Source organism: Gadus chalcogrammus, chromosome 5, assembly GCF_026213295.1.
Source record: "Gadus chalcogrammus isolate NIFS_2021 chromosome 5, NIFS_Gcha_1.0, whole genome shotgun sequence".
Lineage (NCBI taxonomy): Eukaryota > Metazoa > Chordata > Actinopteri > Gadiformes > Gadidae > Gadus > Gadus chalcogrammus.
In genome coordinates this window covers 20,910,966-20,917,502 of record NC_079416.1, presented here as the reverse complement: position 1 = coordinate 20,917,502, position 6,537 = coordinate 20,910,966, and positions in this window count along the sequence as shown.

The window sequence follows — 6,537 nt, the reverse complement described above, 5'->3', positions numbered from 1 at the left end:
AAGGTTTCGCTGGCCAATCATAGCGGCAGTATAGTGTCTTGTCAGAGCTCCTCTTTCGAGTGAAGGTTTTGGCTGTCCAATCACAGTGGTCAGTAGAGGTCCAGTCGGAGCTACCCTCTTGAGTGAAGGTTTCGTTGGCCAATCACAGCTGCAGAAGAGTTCCAGTTGGAGCTACACTCTTGAGTGAAGGTTTCGCTGGCCAATCGCATCACAGCGGCAGTAGAGGTCCAGTCGGAAAAGTCGTCCAAATCGTCGTCCACTTCCAGTCGACATTAATCCCAGATGTTCGTGAAAACTGAGAACGGAAAACCTTAGCCAAACGCAGTCGATAATCGAGTTTCCCAAGTTAACACCGCAGGTGTAAAGAGGGTTATGTAACGACGCGCTTGTGAACAGATGCAGCATTCAAACATTTACATATAAATTACAATTATTCCGATTTATTGTCACCTGAAAACTGAACACCTGCGGCCTGAACAACACCGCAGATCTGATTAAACACACCTGTCGCAGAGCAGCCATCAGACTGACTGACAGACTAAAACAGCCAATCACAGCGGGTCTAGGAGAGGTGGGTTTAGACACTGGTACAGGTTGAAGCCTTTCACCAGAATCTGTCAGACATGTGAGCGACCGAAGGCTTGGCACTGCTCTCACTCCTGTCTGGTACTGGGAGACGTAAATCTTGCGAATGTGAAACGTCGCGCGTGCAAATCTCATTCGCCACTTTAAGAACCGCAGACACGGTCACAGCTCTGGAGAGCCACCTCTGCATTTAATTTACACAATCACACGTTTCAGCCGCCAGTTTGCACATTCATGTAGCACAGGCGGTCACAAGCCGACCCATATCTTTAGGCTGCGGACGTTAAACTCTGAAGGTTTTGTACAATTTGTATCATTGTTGTTTCGTAAAACAAGACCCAACTCTTTGAACGGACCGCTTCAGCCTTCTACCCCACCCCTTTTGCGTTGAAGCCTACCAATCAATCAGGATCACTCAGTCTACTCTGATCTCGAAGCGCCTCCTCGAAATCATTACGACAATCTCAGCTCAGTACTCAGTGTCTGGGCGTCTGTCTTTGTCTACAGGAGAGTGTTCAGAGATTATTCTGCGTGACAATTAATAGCGGTGTTAGAGTTACGTTTTTATAAGGTGACAGACGATGTAAAACCAAGACGCAAAGGACGATTGCGAGTCAGACGTCTTTAAAGAGAGAGAGAGAGAAAGAGAACAGGGAGATAAATGCATAAAGAGTCTGAACGAGAAAGGGATGATTATAGAGCGAGAGCTAGGCCTAGGGAAACAGAGAGAGAGAGAAAGAGAGCAAGATAAAAAGCAGGGAAGACCTCTCTTCATCCAGCAGAGCTTAACCTCTGATGGCCCTGGTTCCCTCCGCCCCCCCCCCCCCCCCTCCATGAAGGCCTCAGCCCCCCCCCCCCTTATTAACCCCGCCGAGCGAGGGGCAGCAGAGACGCGACGGCGGCGTCGCTCTGCAGTCAGCTCACAGACACACAGAGGCCAAAGGTCAAAGGTCCGCTCCATAACTTGTCAGGGGAGGGGGGGGGGGGGGGGGGGGGTGGTGGTAAGTGAGTCACAATGAGCGGTAGTGAGACGCACGCGGACGCTACTTAGCAGCGTTTATTCACTTAGCCGCCGCCGCGACTTACAGAGTCTGTTAGCACTCGGCGTCGAGGAGCAGGTGGGACTACAGGGCGAGCCGCAGACAACGGGGAGTCGAACCTGCCCATTGTTGGGGGGCCGCGAGGCACCGGGCACCTACACCACCCACCCATGCCCCCCCCCCCCCCCAACCCCAACCCCCTGCCATATCGGCGTCTCATCAGTTCATTTCCTCCCCCATATCGCGTTGTGCACACAGGTAGCGGCGCGAGCAGCGCGGCGTTTGTTCAAAGTCCGCCAGCCGTGCAGCAACAGACGACACCCGTCCTGCCGGAATAGTGTCGCCGGTTGAACGAGGTGTAGCGCAGCCTGACTAAGACTTTAGTGAGGGAATGAGGTCGCCTGGGAAGGGAGGAGGGGGAGACAGGGAGACGGAGGGAGAGAGGGAGCGACAGAGGGAGAGAGGTGGAGGGAGAGAGAGAGGGAGAGGGAGAGAGAGACGCACAGACACAGAGAGAGACACGAAGGGAGAGGGACACAGAGGGAGAGACGGAGAGAAAGAGACAGAGAGAGAGAGGGAGACAGACAGACAGACAGACAGACAGACAGACAGACAGACAGACAGACAGAGACACAGAGAGACACAGAGAGAGAGACGGAGAGAAAGAGACAGAGAGAGACAGACAGACAGAGAGACAGAGAGACACAGAGAGAGACATAGAAGGAGAGACGGAGCGAATGAGACAGACAGAGAGAGAGAGAGCGACACAGACAGACACTGAGAGAGAGACGAAGGGAGAGAGACAGACAGACAGACAGACAGACAGACAGACAGACAGACAGACAGACAGACAGACAGACAGACAGACAGACAGACAGACAGACAGACAGACAGAGAGAGAGAGAGACAGAGACAGAGACAGAGAGAGACAGAGACAGAGACAGAGACAGAGAGAGAGAGAGCGGTGAAGGGACAGGATCAATCTACGTCCATCCATTTGTATTTGCAGTGAAGGCTGCAGATCAGCCTCAGTTTCCTTATCAGGACCGTCTGGCTCTCGTTAGTCCGCAGCGGCCTCGCATTCAGCCGTCTTCCGATCAGCCAATGGGTGGCCGTGAGGAGGGACGGGGTGGAGGTGAGGAGTGGTCAACCGTCTCATTTCATGTGTGCTCCTGGTTATTACAAGCGGGCACGCGCACGTATAACACACACAGCCACCCCTTAGGAAACACATGATCACATAAGCACACACACACACACACACACACTTCCCTAAATAAACACACCCCAGCACACACACACACACACACACACACACACACACACACACACACACACACACACACACACACACACACACACACACACACACACACACACACACACACACACACACACACACACACACACACACGCAGCAATATGAGCTGTGTAAACATTGAGTGAATACCTTTTCCACAGTGACAAGCTTAATCAGGGTTATAACTGACTTATGTTTTTCAATCAACGCCGTTGTTTGGAGGTGTGGCGATGTCTTCACGATAGAACGCACCCCAGCTCGGGCTGTCAACAGCAGCGGGGGAAACGGCTTGAAATTGGAAATTTAACGCGATTTGATAACCTAAAAGAGTGTAATTCATGGCTGAGCCTCAGAGGGGGTAAGGGCGAGAGAGGTAGAGAGACCCTGGGAGGGAATGAATGGGAGAGAGAGAGAGAGAGCGAGAGAGAGCGAGCGAGAGGGAGCGAGAGTGAGAGAGAGAGCGAGAGAGAGCGAGCGAGAGAAAACGAGAGAGAGCGAGACAGAGCGAGCGAGAGAGAGAGCGAGAGAGAGCGGGAGTGAGAGAGAGAGCGAGAGAGAGCGAGCGAGCGAGAGTGAGAGAGAGAGAGCGAGAGAGAGCGAGACAGAGCGAGCGAGAGAGAGAGCGAGTGAGAGAGAGCGAGAGAGAGCGAGTGAGAGAGAGCGAGAGTGTGCGAGTTTATAATTTCTGGTGCTGCATTTGCATATGAAGTCCTATGGCGGAGCAGGAATAAATACGGAGGCGAGGAGGCAGGATGATTACTACTCTCAAGCCGTCAATTGAGGCTCAGCGATGCGTCGCCCCCACACTTAAATCAGCCATTATCTCCCCCCTACACCAGACCCAGAAACCCTCGTACACTCCTCCCCCAGCTCCTCCTCCACCTCCTCCTCCACCTCCTCCTCCACCAGCTCCACCACGGTCTCCCACCGGTGGTTCCTGCCGAGAGCTGAGAGATCCCTGTTCCCTATTCATTCATTCAGCAGAGAACAGATTCGCGGTCGGAGCAGGATCGGGTTCCGGTTTGGCTGTCGTGGGCGAAAGCAAAAGCTTGTGGGTTTGATTCTCTTTGTCTGCAGTCCAACCCGCCTCTGTACTGTCTAACCCCTACCTGCTCCTTAATGACCTGTCTCTGTACTGTCTAACCCCTACCTGCTCCTTAATGACCTGTCTCTGTACTGTCTAACCCCTACCTGCTCCTTAATGACCTGTCTCTGTACTGTCTAACCCCTACCTGCTCCTTAATGACCTGTCTCTGTACTGTCTAACCCCTACCTGCTCCTTAATGACCTGTCTCTGTACTGTCTAACCCCTACCTGCTCCCTAAGGACATGTATCTGAATTCACTGTTTGTCTCTTTCGATCAAAGTGTCATTAAGGAGCAGGTAGGGGTTAGACAGTACAGAGAAAGGTCATTAAGGAGCAGGTAGGGGTTAGACAGTACAGAGACAGGTCATTAAGGAGCAGGTAGGGGTTAGACAGTACAGAGACAGGTCATTAAGGAGCAGGTAGGGGTTAGACAGTACAGAGTCAGGTCATTAAGGATCAGGTAGGGGTTAGACAGTACAGAGACAGGTCATTAAGGAGCAGGTAGGGGTTAGACAGTACAGAGACAGGTCATTAAGGAGCAGGTCGAGTTAGACAGTACAGAGACAGGTCATTAAGGAGCTGGTAGGGGTTAGACAGTACAGAGACAGGTCATTAAGGAGCAGGTAGGGGTTAGACAGTACAGAGACAGGTCATTAAGGAGCAGGTAGGGGTTAGACAGTACAGAGACAGGTCATTAAGGTAGACCGGTAGACTTCAGACACTGGGGGATCAAACCCAGTGCCTTTCAGCTGGGAGTCGAACACCATAACCACGGCACTGCGCCGAACACAGACATGTTGGACGCTGGCTAGCGAGGCTGATTAAAGCGGCGGGAAAAAACGCTCGGGGGGGGGGGGGGGGGCGGGGGAGGGAGGGCGAGAGCGTGGGAGGTCTGGGCGGCGAGCCGAACAATGGAGGCGGAACACCGGTAATGAGGAGCAGGAGGGAGGGATGTCTGGAACATGAAACGCTGAATCAAGACCCAGCAGAGCGCCGGAGCGAGGCGCCGCCTCGGACGCTGGAGGCACGCCACGGGACAGGGCTGGGTGGGGTTAGGAGCGCTGAGGGTGTAGCGGTGGGGTCAGCTGGGTGGGTGGGGTTAGGAGCGCTGAGGGTGTAGTGGTGGGGTCAGCTGGGTGGGTGGGGTTAGGAGCGCTGAGGGTGTAGTGGTGGGGTCAGCTGGGTGGGTGGGGTTAGGAGCGCTGAGGGTGTAGCGGTGGGGTCAGCTGGGTGGGTGGGGTTAGGAGCGCTGAGGGTGTAGTGGTGGGGTCAGCTGGGTGGGTGGGGTTAGGAGCGCTGAGGGTGGAGTGGTGGGGTCAGCTGGGTGGGTGGGGTTAGGAGGGCTGAGGGTGGAGTGGTGGGGTCAGCTGGGTGGGTGGGGTTAGGAGCGCTGAGGGTGGAGTGGTGGGGTCAGCTGGGTGGGTGGGGTTAGGAGGGCTGAGGGTGGAGTGGTGGGGTCAGCTGGGTGGGTGGGGTTAGGAGGGCTGAGGGTGTAGCGGTGGGGTCAGCTGGGTGGGTGGGGTTAGGAGGTGGAGGTCTGTTCAGGTGGAGGTTAAGGTAAGGGGGAGGTCTGTTCAGGTGGAGGTTAGGGTAAGGGGGAGGTCTGTTAAAGTGGAGGTTAAGGTAAGGGGGAGGTCTGTTAAAGTGGAGGTTAAGGTAAGGGGGAGGTCTGTTAAGGTGGAGGTTAGGGTTAGGAGGAGGTGGAGGTCTGTTAAGGTGGAGGTCAGGGTTAGAGGAGGTGGATGTTTGTTAAGGTGGAGGTAAGGGTTAGGAGGAGGTGGAGGTCTGTTAAGGTGGAGGTTAGGGTTAGGACGAGGTGGTCTGTTAAGGTGGAGGTTAGGGCTAGTTTAGGAGGTGGAGGTCTGTTAAAGTGGAGGTTAAGGTAAGGGGGTGGTCTGTTAAAGTGGAGGTTAAGGTAAGGGGGAGGTCTGTTAAAGTGGAGGTTAAGGTAAGGGGGAGGTCTGTTAAAGTGGAGGTTAAGGTAAGGGGGAGGTCTGTTAAAGTGGAGGTTAAGGTAAGGGGGAGGTCTGTTAAAGTGGAGGTTAAGGTAAGGGGGAGGTCTGTTAAGGTGGAGGTTAGGGTTAGGAGGAGGTGGAGGTCTGTTAAGGTGGAGGTAAGGGTTAGAGGAGGTGGAGGTCTGTTAAGGTGGAGGTTAGGGTTAGGGTTAAGGGGAAGTTGGCACGGTAAGGTGAGCTTAGTTTGAAGTTAAAGTGAGTTTGGGAAATCAAGTCAGCAAAGGTGAGTCTATTGGACGCTGTAATGGTTGGATAATATTGAGGTCTCTCTCTTTATTCATCAGCTGTGATCTGCAGCGGTCTTAAACAGTGCTTCAGTTTACTGACACAACTATTGGAAGGTGGGGCTGTGCAATTAATCACATTTTAATTGTGATTCTATTTTTTTAACTATCTCCAAACTAATATAATCTAGTTGAAACGATTTACTTTTTTAATTATTTTGTACATTTATTTTATTCATTAAATGTTTTATAGAAATTGCAGAACAGCTGGATACATATTTGTTCA